Source organism: Ambystoma mexicanum, chromosome 7q (assembly GCF_040938575.1).
Source record: "Ambystoma mexicanum isolate Mex_15411 chromosome 7q, UKY_AmexF1_1, whole genome shotgun sequence".
Classification (NCBI taxonomy): Eukaryota; Metazoa; Chordata; class Amphibia; order Caudata; family Ambystomatidae; genus Ambystoma; species Ambystoma mexicanum.
In genome coordinates this window covers 1,136,080,198-1,136,094,320 of record NC_090941.1, presented here as the reverse complement: position 1 = coordinate 1,136,094,320, position 14,123 = coordinate 1,136,080,198, and the positions used below count along the sequence as shown (strand labels likewise).

General features: G+C 45.3%; 1 pseudogene; it reads left to right on the top strand.

The window, feature by feature from the left end:
• The window catches only part of LOC138528232 (zinc finger protein 850-like), a 145,311-nt pseudogene extending 135,250 nt beyond the window's left edge, over positions 1 to 10,061 (top strand).
• Positions 10,062 to 14,123: the final 4,062 nt, after the last annotated feature.

Here is a 14,123-nt window from a genome sequence, read left to right as displayed (position 1 = left end):
CCCCCCCTTGGGCTGGAGGAGTCCACACATAACCCAGGATGGGTCGATTTCCCTTGTAACGGGGACTTACATAATCAGGAGAGCGAGGGACCCCATATGTGGGGCTGCCTCCTTGGCTCCCTGTCTGTGACTGGCCCGAGGACCTTCTGGGCCTAGCATTATTAGGTGCAGGTAGGTTTTTAGGCCCCCCCATCTCCAAATCCAAAACGGGGGCAACCTTTACCTCTGCCACCTTGGCAGCAGCAGGGGTGCTGTTGGTTTTGGGGTTTTTTGGCTGGTGTTTGTTTTCCACCGGTTTCTGCACCTCGTAGATGCGGGTGGCTTGTTCAATGACCCATTCTAAAGATCTTTTCTCATGAAAATCTCTCACGAGCTGGGTCATTATGTATTTGGGCAAGGCATGGAAAAAAGTATTAACAAAGTCTCTGCTGTCTGTGCGCACCCTTCTGGTGGTCTGCGCAAAGGCACGTTTCAGTTCTTGCACGAATTCTTGTGGGGCCTGATCCTCCCCACATTGCAAATTGTAGGCTGCCTTGCGAGCCTCTTGAGGATTTCTGTGAACAGAAAAATGTTTCAAGATGGCCGCCTTATAGGTGGACCATCTTAAATGATTTTGGTCCTCCAGCCCCGCAAAGAAACTGGAGTATTCTGGTGAGAATGTCCATTTGACGTACGGGATGCAGCTACTGCTGTCCTTCAAATGGAAAGTCTCCATCATTTGCTCATAGAGCTCCAAGTGTTCCCATACGGAATACTTGGCGTTCTTATGATAAGGCGTGATAACACTCCTTATTGCCTTTATTTGCTTCAATGGGTCCTTAAGCAAGGCCCTTTTTTGCCTTATTGGCCTTTTTGGTTCGGGTAACCCTGGTCCATTCATCCTCTGACTCAGAGGCACTGCTCCCAGAGGTTCCTGTCTGATCTTCCAGGTTTTCCCAGATTCTGTGAGCCTGGGAATGGCTGGCAGAATGTGGGGACCTGGTCTCCTGTGTCCTGCGCCGTTCAGAGGAGTCTTCAGATTCCTCTTTGCTGCCAGGATTTGATGGGTACCCCCCCACTGACCTAACTGGGCAGAAGTTTTCAGGATGCCGTTAATGGGCCTATTCTCCTGGGGTTCCCCACTAAATTGCACTGTGCTTGGGTGCCCATACCCGGATGCCCGCCCATCCATTCCTGGGAGGTACTGGCCTATGAGCCCCATGCTTCTGGCTGGATAGTAATCTGCCATCCCTGTGGCCCGGTGCTCATGCGCACCAGGGGACATGGGGGTGGCAGAGTCTAGGGACTGCGAGAGATAAAGGCCTCTGGTACTAGGGCTCCTGAGGTTATGCTCAGGAGTTTCCCTTTCCCAGCGAACCTGGTCTCTATCCGCCCCTGCTCCCTGTTGCAATGCAAGAGGCTGTGCCTTCAGTTCCTCAGTTAAGGCCTTACTAGACTCTATCAGTCTCTCCTGTATCGCTACCTGTTGTTGGAGCCTATCATTGTGCTGACAGAGAGCCTCATTCTCTCTCTGCGTTTCCTGATTGGTCCTGGAGCACCGGGCCAGTCTTTGCTGCAGGAGGGTTACCTCCTGAGCTGTGTCCCTATTGGCCTGCTCCTGTCTTGCCAGAGCCTCCTCCACCCTCCTGGTGTGCTCTAGAAAGTCCTGGTGTTCTTTTTGGAGGTCACCCAGTCCCTGGTGGGCCAGGTGATTTTCTTCCATTTTTCTCCTTAAGTGGCAGACTTCCTGGCCTAAGGTGTCCCTTTCCTGACCAAGAGCTTGAATTTGTGACGCCAGGTCGTCCCTTTGCCTTTGGAAGGCACCAGCTTTCTGGCGCTCCTGATCAAACTCTGCCTGGGTATCCAGGTCTTTCAGGATCAGTTTATTGCTCTCCTCTTTCTCTCTGTCTAGTTGGATTTGCAGGGTGGCTACCTGCTCTGTGCATGCCCTGTTGAACTTGATCTGTTGCTCCAGCTTTTTCTGGCTCTGCAGTAGGGAGTCCAAACTGTCTTGGCGTTCCTTCTGCAAAGCCAGAATTCTGGTATCCTGGTCTGTCTTTTCCTGTTGCAGTATATCCATGTATATATCCATGCCCTCTTTCATTTTAATGATATACTGCCTACTATCATTTTCTGACTCCTGGCTCCCCTGCAGCCTCTGCTTAGAAGAGACCAGGTCAGATTGGACCTTCTCTAACGCCATCTGTCGCTTGTTCGCCAGATCTTGGTTTTCCGTACATTTATCCTGCATGTCTCCCATATATAGGTACAGGTATGCCGCTATCCTAACCATCTTGTCTTGTTCATCCTTAGCTTTAGGAGCCATGTATAGTTCACTCAGGGCCACATGTAGGGGACCCTGATCTCCCCATATATCTGACCCTGTTTCAGTGACCTGTTGCGTGATGGCCTGCAACCAGACCATGCAGTCCTGGTGAGTCCACTCACCTCTCACAAATAACTTATGTAAGAAGTGCTCTCTGGCTATTTTCATGTCTACTAAGGTCGTCATTCTAGAGATTGGTCTCTGTCCTGACTTACAGAAATTAGTATTTTATTTTTGCAAAGCAGACCTTTTTCTTAGAGCGTTCCTTTGAGGAGTGCTTTACAGCGTAACACAGCGTGGTGATCCGACCGGATATGTGTATCTGGTCAGCTGGCACACTGTATTAATCTGCACAAATGGTAAATCTAACCCAGAATATCCCGTCTCGAGGCTTTCATATATGAATAACATATTCCGCACGTGCATTCATAAATGATCATAAACAAATAGCCTATTCAGCAGGTTCTTTCATAAATGAATAACCTCTTCAGCAGGTGCATTCATAAATGATCATAAACAAATAGCCTATTCAGCAGGTGCATTTATAAATAATCATAAATGAATAGCCTATTCAGCAGGTGCATTCATATATGAATAACCTATTCAGTAGGTGCATTCATCAATGATTATAAATTAATAACCTATTCTGCATGTGCCTTCATAAATGATTATAAACAAATAGCCTATTCAGTGTAAGAGGATTCAATTCAACACTACAGCTAAGTCAATGCCTAGTCTGGGATACTGAATGGAAACCCTTATGGATATATCTTTACGTCCAGTTCATGCGTCCTGGATGACTACCCCTATATAACACCCCTCTCTTGGAATCCCCCTGACCCCACTGAGCCACGAAGTAGTTCTGTTTTGCCAGTTTAAACAGTTTATTTGATAATTTAAACCATATATATATATATCACACTTTATAATGAATTAATAATTGAATCTCACACTTAATCTGAGCAGTAATCAATAATGGATAGTCCAGCACTAGCACACTTCTTTATAATCAATGATGAGTGGTTATAGGATGGATACAATAGCAACAATACTCTGATGGTTTCAAATGGATGCAATGTGGAATGAAATGCAGTACAGAAATTAACTTGATAGGATTTCAGCAAAAGACAATGTAATCACTTTCTTGGACAATTCACCCCCACTTTTATGCACTGTAAGGAGATGAAGATGACACAGTTCTTAGGGATGCAATCAAATAGAATTCAGTTCAATTCCCCCCCAGCAGCTTATACAACAGATAGGAGTTTTGAAACACAGGCCAAATTCTTTGAATATGGTGACAATGCAGTGAGAAATATGCTGAAAATGGTTTTAATTCACTTTAGGAGGTTCAGGGTGAGTGAAATATACTTGGGATGAGTTCAGGCTCACTTTAGCAAGGATCTAGGAGTAACTAGCAGGTTAAACGAATTTTTGGCAAAGGAAAGCAATGAAGCTGCTGTTTTCACACGTGGCTGGATTTTTAACCAAATCGCAAATTGCGGTAAAATTCGCGAGTGCGAGAATCGTGATTACGGAGAAAGTATAAGGAGTAGGAAGTCGGTTCTAGGCTTGTTGAAAAGGTGTGATTCTGAGCTTTCAGAGGAAAGTTAAACCACGTTCCTAGCCCAAACGGTTCCAGAGATACGAACGATTAAATAAAGGTAGTTTTTCGGATTTTAAATTTTAAAAGTTCAAAGCGACAAGTTACAGCTTGCAGATGGAAAATGCCAGGTGACAGCTTTGCAAATGACAGGTGACAACTAGGAGGCAGTTCTACTTAGATTAAAATCGTTTGGATTATATTATTTTAACTAAGAGATTGGTTCTGCACAGTTCTGCTAGGTACTCACAATATATTTAGAAATAGGCCTCGCCACGGATCTGGTCAACAGGTTTTGGACTGGACTCCGGTTCAGCTCTCTGGTTCTGTGAACAGCGGTCTGGGTCAGCTCTGCTCTGCTGGTCTAGCCTCTCTGGATTCTGGATACTGCTCTGCTTTCTAAGTACTGCTACAGGTTCTGGAGATTGATGGATTTGAAGTCTGGATCTCTGGATGTTGTATGGTCCGGCAGCATGCTCCGCAGCAAATGGAATTGAATGTCTCTATCTGTCCTGACTGTCTGCTTTTATGTGTTTTGAAAGTGGGTGGAAAGGCTAGCTTTCTAGGCCCTACCCCCCTCTCCACTTGTCATTGGCCACTTCCTCCTCTTCCCCTTGATTGGGGGAATGACATGAAGTGTCATCATGATGAGGTCTGTTTATGATACAGAGAACCCACCCCTGTCAACTTTACACACAATCTATATCTGATACAAATACATACTTCCCCGATAGACAGTTGTTTGGCATTGCATACACACATCATGCATTTACTGATGGTAAGCCCCTGTTCCAATTCTGTCATTTCTAGGAGCTTGGGTTCAAAAATGGCAACATATTTCACTTTTTGGTAGGGTTACCAATATTGGATCTGTCCCCGCATTTACACAAATGTTCGCAAAGCATGTGGGCATTAGGTGGTGGAGTGTCAGATTTTTAACATACATACATTTAGAGTAATATCCTCTTTTCCGCTAAAACCCCCCTGAACATACCACCGGGTCCTACCACGTCTTCAAATAGGCACAGAAAAATCACAAGAATAATGATATCACTTATAAAATGTTCATAAGTCCGCTCTATGAATGATCCATCTTTTTAGATTTATGTTCTGGCCCCAAAGGGGTGTGGTTTCCCCCAGCACAAGGTTGAATTTCTGGTTTTTGCAGTTCTGCCAAGCCAGCTTGCTCTCACAGGCAGTGCTCCTCCCCTTTCCTTCCAGGAGGAAGCCACTTTTACGACCCCCATAATAAAACATTTGCCTGAGTCAGGACAGGGCTTTGTTCAATTTCCTGCAGAGCCCAGGTAATTCAATCAGAGAAGTGTCATATCCCTTTTGGTGGGAACAGCAAAAGGCAGCTAGGCCTGGGAACACAGCTGTTGTGCAAGTCTCAACTCCTGTCGGGGGTAGCTGGTGGGCAGAATTCAGTTTCATTAAGCCAGGTTTCAGATAAAATGTCACTTTTTGTTCCCCAGTTTAAGTCAAGACAATTTTTACATATGCAGCTAGAATGCTGATTCTAAGTTCAAAACTATGACATTTCAACAGTGACAAACTATGTGACGCTCAAAAGTAGGTCACTCAGTTAATTTAAACATTTTCGATTTTTGGTAGTTTTAAATCCAGTTTCAGTTAGGCTGCTGCAGACCTGCAGAGCTCAGCCAGTCTTGTTATGAACATTCAAGTCACTTCAGAATATAACTTTACATTGTATCCACCTCTCAGTAAGTCTTTCTTTGGCCTGCTTTGGGTTCATTTATTCAGTTTTACACAAAGGTCTGGTGGTTTTAAAACGCCGGCTTTCTGATAGTGGTGAGTACTGGTAATGCAACCATTTTTGGGATTTAAGAAAATGAATTCTCCACAGTTCTAGGTTGCTTTTGGCAATCAGCATTGCCATTCCCAATGGTTTCAGGCTACCGTGTGGGTAGTCCAATGGTGGTTTTAGGCAGTGCCCTTCTGTGCCCATAACATCGGCAAAAATGGGTGGCAGCCTATTCTTCATGCATTTCCCTGGGCACTTTCTGGGAAGCTCTGGCCATCATGATGTTTTCAATGCCAGTACTGCACAGTTTTTGAGGTAGGGCTCGGATGCATGGGTAAAAACATCCCACATCAGCAAGTGCATTTATAAATGATCATAAATGAATAGCCTATTCAGTAGGTGCATTCATACATGAATAACCTATTCAGCAGGTGCATTCATAAATGATCATAAATGAATAACCTATTCAGCAGGTGCATTCATACATGAATAGCCTATTCATCAGGTGCATTCATACATGAATAACCTATTCAGCAGGTGCATTCATAAATGATCATAAATGTATAACCTATTCAGCAGGTGCTTTCATAAATGAATAACCTATTTGGCAGGTGCATTCATTGTATTCTCCTACCAGGTATTTTTGCCATTTTCACGTACCTTGTTTGTGAAGGCTTATAACGGTTTATTTTGTTATAATTATTGGGGATGGGACTGTGTTTAACGAGAATGAACAGTTCTGTTTTAGAGCTTTTGATTTGTAGTTTGTATGTTGTCATGAAATAATACAAAGGGCCTTTGCTTCTTTCAACAGAGAATGAGCAGCCGTCAGATGATCCATGCTGGCGAGAAGTCTGAAAAGTGCATGGAATGTGATAAGCACATTCATCACGCAGCTCACCTGAGAAGGCGTCAGACATCCCACACAGGGGAAAGACCGTACATGTGCACAGAGTGTGAGAAAAACTTCACTCAAAAGTCACATCTGTACCAGCATCCGAAGAGCCAAACTGGGGGGCAACCATACAAGTGTACAGAGTGTAAGAAAAACTTCACTCAGAGCTCAGATCTGTACAGGCATCAGATGATCCATACTGGTGAGCGACCCTACCAATGTACAGAGTGTGAGAAAAGCTTCACTCAGAACTCCAATTTGTACAGGCATCAGTTGATCCATACCGGGGAGCGACCATACCAGTGTACAGAGTGTGAAAAAACCTTCACTTGTAGCTCACATCTGTACCGTCATCAGAAGGTCCATACTGGGGAGCGACCATACCAATGTACGGAGTGTGAGAAAAACTTTGCTTCTTGCTCAAATCTGCACCAGCATCAGAAGATCCATACCGGGGAGCGACCATACCAGTGTACACTGTGTGAAAAAAGCTTCATTCGGAGCAGATGTCTGTACAGGCATCAAAAAAGCCATACTGGGGTGCGACCATACCAGTGCACAGAGTGTGAGAAAAGCTTCACTCAGAAGTCACATATGCACCTGCATCAGCGGATCCATACTGGGGAGCGACCCTACAAGTGTACGGAGTGTGAGAAAAGCTTCACTTCTAGCTCAAATCTATACCAGCATCAGAAGATCCATACTGGGGTGCGACCATACCAGTGCACAGAGTGTGAGAAAAGCTTCGCTCAGAAGTCACATCTGCACCTGCATCAGCGGATCCATACTGGGGAGCGACCCTACCAGTGTACGGAGTGTGAGAAAAGCTTCACTTGTAGCTCAAATCTCTACCAGCATCAGAAGATCCATACTGGGGTGCGACCATACCAGTGTACATAGTGTGGGAAAAGCTTCACTCGGAGCTCAAATCTGAACCATCATCAGAGGATCCATACAAGCGAGCGAACATATCCAGTGGTGGAAGTGCAAAAAAAATGTAGTGGAACTGCAATTTGTTGAAAATATTTTGCTGGGTGTTAGAGGTGTGGCTGGATCATGCAGAAAAGTCTTTTTGGACTATTTTTTACAATATTCATCCACATTCACGTTGCACTCCTCCTATTCACATATGTACTAATGTGCTACAACATTCATGGTGCACTTTCATGCGCCAAACAAGTAGCCATACACTGCAACATACACACTGCATCCTTAGTCATAAGTGCGCTTAAGCAGACAACCCATTACAGGGATGCACACATACATACACATAGGTTTGTTTATTTCCTACCTGCGCGATGCCAAAGCCTCAGCACTCCAACCAACTCCTGTGCCGCCACTTGCTGGCTGCATGGCCCCTCATCTGCCGCACACCCTGCAGACATGAATCGGGAGATGTGTTTCCAACACCTCACCCCTCCGGGTTCCTAACATGCACAGTGGAGCCGGCTCGCCTCTTACCTGCTCCCTAGTCCCTGTCAATGCACAGGAAAGAGCAGGTGCACCACTTCATAGTTTCATAGTTTAAGGACCACAGTTCCCCAGACTGCATGTCCAAGGGCGCTATGCAAGGCTGGGGAAGCAAAACACCCTCGACTATACATGGCACACTGGGCATACACGGCTGGGGTTCTGTATGTCATTGTGGTGCCGCAGAAATATACTTCATCAGGAGATCCCACCCCTCACCTCCTATGTACTGGAGATATGAGACTGTGCCATGTCTGACACATGCTATAATGCCAATACCGCAGCAAGCATTTGTGAGCCAATACCCATTGGGACAACCGTATGGAATGTATCCCGGGGTTGATAAAATCCTGCAGGAACCAATGCCTGAAGTTATATAAGACGGAACCAAGCAGGAGACCCAGTGACATCATAAGAAGATGTGATACCAAGAAGCACGGATGTCACTGATGAGGAAACAAGATGAGATACTGAAAAGGATGTATGAAAATTGAAGATTGATGATGAAATTGAAGATACAAAGTCAAAAACAGATGCACAGAGAAAGAAATTAAATGCAAATAGAAGTCAAGAAATAAGAAGCACAATTGATGTATAGATGCTGAAACGCTAGGTAGCTACAGTCGTCTTAGAGGCTTGCTAAGTAAGTAAATACAACGCAAGCAAAGCCGCCATTAGAAAGAAGATGGACATCTGTATCGTGAAAATAGTAACAGAAGAAATCATGAAGAGAAAAGCTGATGCTGCAACAGTGGAACAACAGATCCATGAAAAAAAAACCAGGGGAGGTTGTCTGGCCTGAAGTCAAGAGTGGTACACCAAGGTCAGCTACCTACGCTTCAGGGAACGTGTGTGCATAGGATGAACTAGATTAGGTGCAAGAAAGAACACTGGTGGTGCCAAGCTGTGAACAATAAAAATGTAGAAAAGTCTTGCAAGATGGACACATTCGTGGTCTCTTACCACGTGACTCGGAGGCTGGCAATAAGATTTATTCTTGAGCTCCAGACAAGATAGCGAGTACCTTCACTCCCATTGAATTCTAAGGAAGAGAACATTCTGCAAGGCTAAACTACAAAGAGAATCTTGCATGGGTGATGAGAGATACTGGGCTAATTACGTGGTAGGACAGCTCTCTGATGTGTTTAGCCGCACCTGGTTCCTTGGCTTACATGCTGCAAACCAACAAAATGTACTAGATAGGGTACAGCCATGCCAAGCCAATTATTAGAGTCCGTACAACAATGGACTATTTAGCATTGAAGCGCCCAATCAGCTGCTGTATTACTGATTCTCCTTGTGTTTTACGAGTGAGAGGTAGTCTCAGGCTGCCCACCTGATAAAAGGCAGCCACTAACAGGACTAGCTCCTATATGATTGTATACTTAGATGTGTCCCTTAACCAATCCCAACCCCTGATAGGTTTTGGTATTTGCAACGTAGGATGATGTCACACTGACGTACATTATGAATATAAAAGCTGTTCTGAAAACAAAGATCATTGGGCCTCATCACGACCCTGGCGCTAAGGGATTACCGATACCGGTAATCCCTTAGCGCCTGATTACAAGGTCCCTTTGCGGGTTCCCACCTTAACGGCTGGTTTTACCAGCCATTAAGGAATGGACCCGCAAAGGGACCTTGGTGCTAATTACGGTACCGCAATTTGCGGTACCGTAATTACCGCCTTTCCCCTTCCCATTATGCCCTATGGGGCAAAAATGGGAATGGGGAAGGGACATGGTGAAATGGGGAAGTACCGCCCCGCCAACCTTGGAATGGGGTGGTACTTCCCCATTTCACCATGGCGGACTTGTTACAATACTGGCAGCAACCATGGTGCTAATAGCGCCACGGTTTAGCGCCGGTGTTGTAATGAGGGCCATTGAGAATGAGCGTGTATCCATCTATCCGTTATCACGCCCTGTTTGAAAACTTGATCATTGAGAATGAGCGTATATCCGTCGACATCCGTTATCACTCCCTGTTTGAAAACCTGGAAATAAAACACTAATTTGCCATCTTCTTGAGTCTGTCCGGTTATTTGGGCTCAGAGTTATTCTATGGTAATCCCATCCACCGCAGAAATATGCTTCCAAGGGCTACTTCTCACCATCAAATATATCAGTTTGCTATTCAGGAAATTCACATGTTGTTTACATTGTGCACAATCGTACCATGTCACATGTCAGGTTGGCCTGTTATATATATTTACCAACCAGACCTAAGAAAATAGGTGTTCAAGATCGTAAGCAGCTGACTGGGCTCAAATCCTAGCTTCATCCCTTAACTTGAGTATGCGAACTTGGTGGCAAGGTCATTTTTACTAACTGTGCCTTTTAAAGCCAAAATTACCAGTCTATAGAAGTGATGCACTTTGCAGTGTGTTCTTTTGAAAATAAAACCTTAATCATATTGAGACAGATTATAGTGTTGCTCCATATATAATATAAACAGTGACCATTAGTTCCTGTGTCCATCGCAAAGATGTCCCTTGTTTACTAATGGCAACATCTTTAAATGTAACCGTCATCTCTAGCAAGGAACATCATAAGTCAAGCAAATTAGGGGATTTGCACATTGTTTGCCAAACAAGGCTTTGCAAATTAAGGAACCAGCCATGGTGTGGGGTGGTTTAAGAAGCCAGGATGTGAAGGAGGTAGGGACATGTAACAGAGTGTGCTAGACAGACTACTTATAAAGGTGTTCCCCCCGCCCCAGAGCCTGCTGGCAGACTACTTGTACAGGTGTTTCCCCCGCCCCAGAGCCTGCTTGACAGACTACCTGTACAGGTGTCCCCCCCCCCAGAGCCTGCTAGACAGACTACCTGCACAGGTGTATCCCCTCCAGAGCCTGCTAGGCATACTTACATCACATGCATTTAGAGTGTAATGTTAATATGAGTATTTTCCAGGGGGATACGACCTAATTTGCAATACCCATGTCCCACTACCCCCAAATACACCTATTCATCTCCTACTGCATTTGCACTCATGCTGTTCACTTTTCATTTACACCTACCAGTGGGGGGCAGGTGCCAATCACACACATACATAGACTGGCCTTACTCCCATAGTGCCGATGTGGAACCGATGCTAGCATCTACACATCTTGCTAGGTGTTCATTTTCAGATCGCTCCTTGCTGCTAAAGATGAAGTGACCAGAACATGTAGCGTGCTGGCAGCTCCCCCACTCATGCACAGTGCTGTCAATCAGATCTAGACCTATAGTCGTGAGTGCTTTACAGTGTTTAGCATTCACTTAGCAATGCCTTTGCCTAATTCCCCAGCTCAGCCTTTTCCTTTGTTAATATTTGCATGAGTGTAACTTTTGAGAAGTTTTATCAATTTCATCTGCAGGTGGGTTCACGAACAGACCGGGAAAATTTGCTTAACAAAAAAGAAATATATACCCCTCTGACTTCAGCAGGGATCATGCCACATACATTTATTTGTATCTAACTTGTCTGTTACTCTGCATGTATGTAATCAATTATTATCCTAATAAAACTAAGACAATTACAACCTACTGACATACCTGCACAGCAGGCTGATCGTAGTCACATTGGCTGTTAGAGGATTCCACGCTACATCCTCCAATCTGCTGAAGTTATCTGAATCTGTAAGGAAGGCTTGGCATCAACAGTAAGACAGACACACGTGACCACAGTTCAAGGGTGTTTATTGAACTTCATTTGGGTTTGAAAAATGCCTATCTAATACTAATTCTACAGTTGGGAGCAAGCTACGACCCTCAAATAATAATAAAGCAGTCCAGGTGGTGTCTGTTCAAATAAAAGGTCCGATACTAATAAACGTATTGCCAATCCTTACCTCCAAATACAAATAGTGTGTGAAACAATGTTATGCAAAAGTAAAGTATTAAAGAAACCATATGTCAGGATATTCAAGCCGTAGCCTTTCCTTTCCCATGTTTTCAGCACGGGACAAGGCGGCACACTTGAGCTTAGCACAGTCACTGGCTTCTCTAGCACGAGGGTGCAGTTCAGAACTTCAACATCATGGCCTTCTGTTCCGAAGTCTCTGCCATTCAAAGTCTCTTCTTTCAGAGAGCCAGTTGCAACAAACAAACCTTAAAGTTCCTTTCCCTTTTATATTTCACATATACACAATTTTCTTAGGTGATTTACTATTCACCTCGTATCCCCTTCCGCTGGGCTCAAATGCGCTTTAACACAATGTTCTCAGGATTTTCACTTATCCAATTTCTCGGGTGATTCACTGTTCACTCTGGATCCCCCTCCGCCGGGCTCAGATCCACTTTGACACAAAATCTTTAATCAGTCTCCCTCTGCCAGGCTCGGACCAATTTATCTACTTTAACAGAAACTTGCTTTAACCCAAAGGTTTCAATTGATCTCCCTCTGCTGGGCTCGAGTCAACTTTGGGCCTCATTCCGAGATTGGTGGTAGCCATGGCGTTATTTGCGCCATGGCTGCCTCCAATACCGGGTCCAGCATCGGTCTTGTTCAGTGGGGATTTACCGGTGCATTCCGACCCTGGAGGGACCGGTAAATCCCCATTGAACAAACCATTCCCCATTCCCATTTGATCCCCCATAGGGCTCAATGGGAATGGGGAGGGCGCTAATAACGGGCTCGCGAATAGCAGGCCTGTTATTAGCGCCCTGGTCCCTTAGCGGGACCCGTAAAGGACGTGTGGTCAGACCACACGTTCGTTACGGTTCCCGCTAAGGCACCTTGGAATTGGGCGGTAAGGGATTACTGGCACCGGTCTCCTTACCAGTGCCGGTAATCCCTTACCGCCCAACTCATAATGACCCCCTTTATCTACTTTGCCATAAACTTTCTTTAATGTACCAACTTCGAAGACTTTCAATTGTGCACAGCATTTTGCTTGAGCCATTGTAGGACCACTTCGATTCACAATCCTTTGCCACTCTTTCACTTTTGTCAACTCTTAGCTGGATACCTTACAAAGACCTTCGACTGAGCACACGTGCAGTGCTGGACCACTCTGTCAAAGGTACCTTATCTTGGTTTCAAATTTCAATCACTCATCTCAACTTTACTCATGTTGGTTATTACATACATTTCAAACAATGTTTGTACCAGTGTTCGCCATACAATGTTGCCGTTTTCAACCTTGGCTTTAACACAGACCTGTCTTGTATTGGTCTCTTCAACTCACGGTTGTGTTGATTTCACTAACGCTGCTTTGTTGTTGGAGCCAAGGACAGTACCTTGGCAGCTGGCGATTCTCCCCACCTTGATTATCGACTCAGGAGGGCCCGGGTACCTCCGACACACAATGCAGGATTCTTCAGCTTGGTTTACTGGTCTTACATTTTCTCTTCTCAAAGTTTCATGAAAGTAATGGTTCCTTGTCGAAAAGGTCAATGGATCTACCCTCCTTGCGACCCCCTTCTGTCTTGCTATCTTTCTTCTCTCATTAAACTGCCATCTTGGAACTGCTGTTTCCTCGTTTGCTTTACCTTGCTCATAGTGTGCTCTCGTGCTCCGCCTTTTATCCGTGTGGGAAGTGCAATGGATGTCAGGTGTATGTGATGGTCAGTATTTTCCTGACCTCGCCTGACCATTGTGTTGGGACATGTCAGGTATATGTGGCTCGGGTGTTAGTTCATTTTCTCTCATAGCGAGCGGTGGTCCGTGAAAAAGTGTTGTGTGGTAAAAAGGGGAGCGGGTTGGAGTTCCTAAATATCCTACTTGGTAGGATGGGGTAAAAGTGTTACAGGGAAAGGGATACACCATCTCACCATCCGGTGTCCCACTCCCACTCCCCGAAGACCCCTCACCCAGGTGATCCTCCCAAACTGGTCCACCCCCCAGGAACTGGATCCAAATGCGATGGCCGTGTCCTGAACGCCCGTCATGCAGCTATTATTTGGAAGCAGTCTTTGGGGGGGGGGGGGGGGGAAGGTCGGAGAGCAGGGTTCATGCTACACAAAGCCTGTTTAATCCTAGGGAAGGTTGGGAGTGAGAGCTGCAAGGACCTAGGTGTCCTACTGGAATCCTCCTCCCAGGCAGAAGTGAAATGAAGTGACTCTGGACGTGATGTCATCTTCGCCTGTGCACAGTGTACA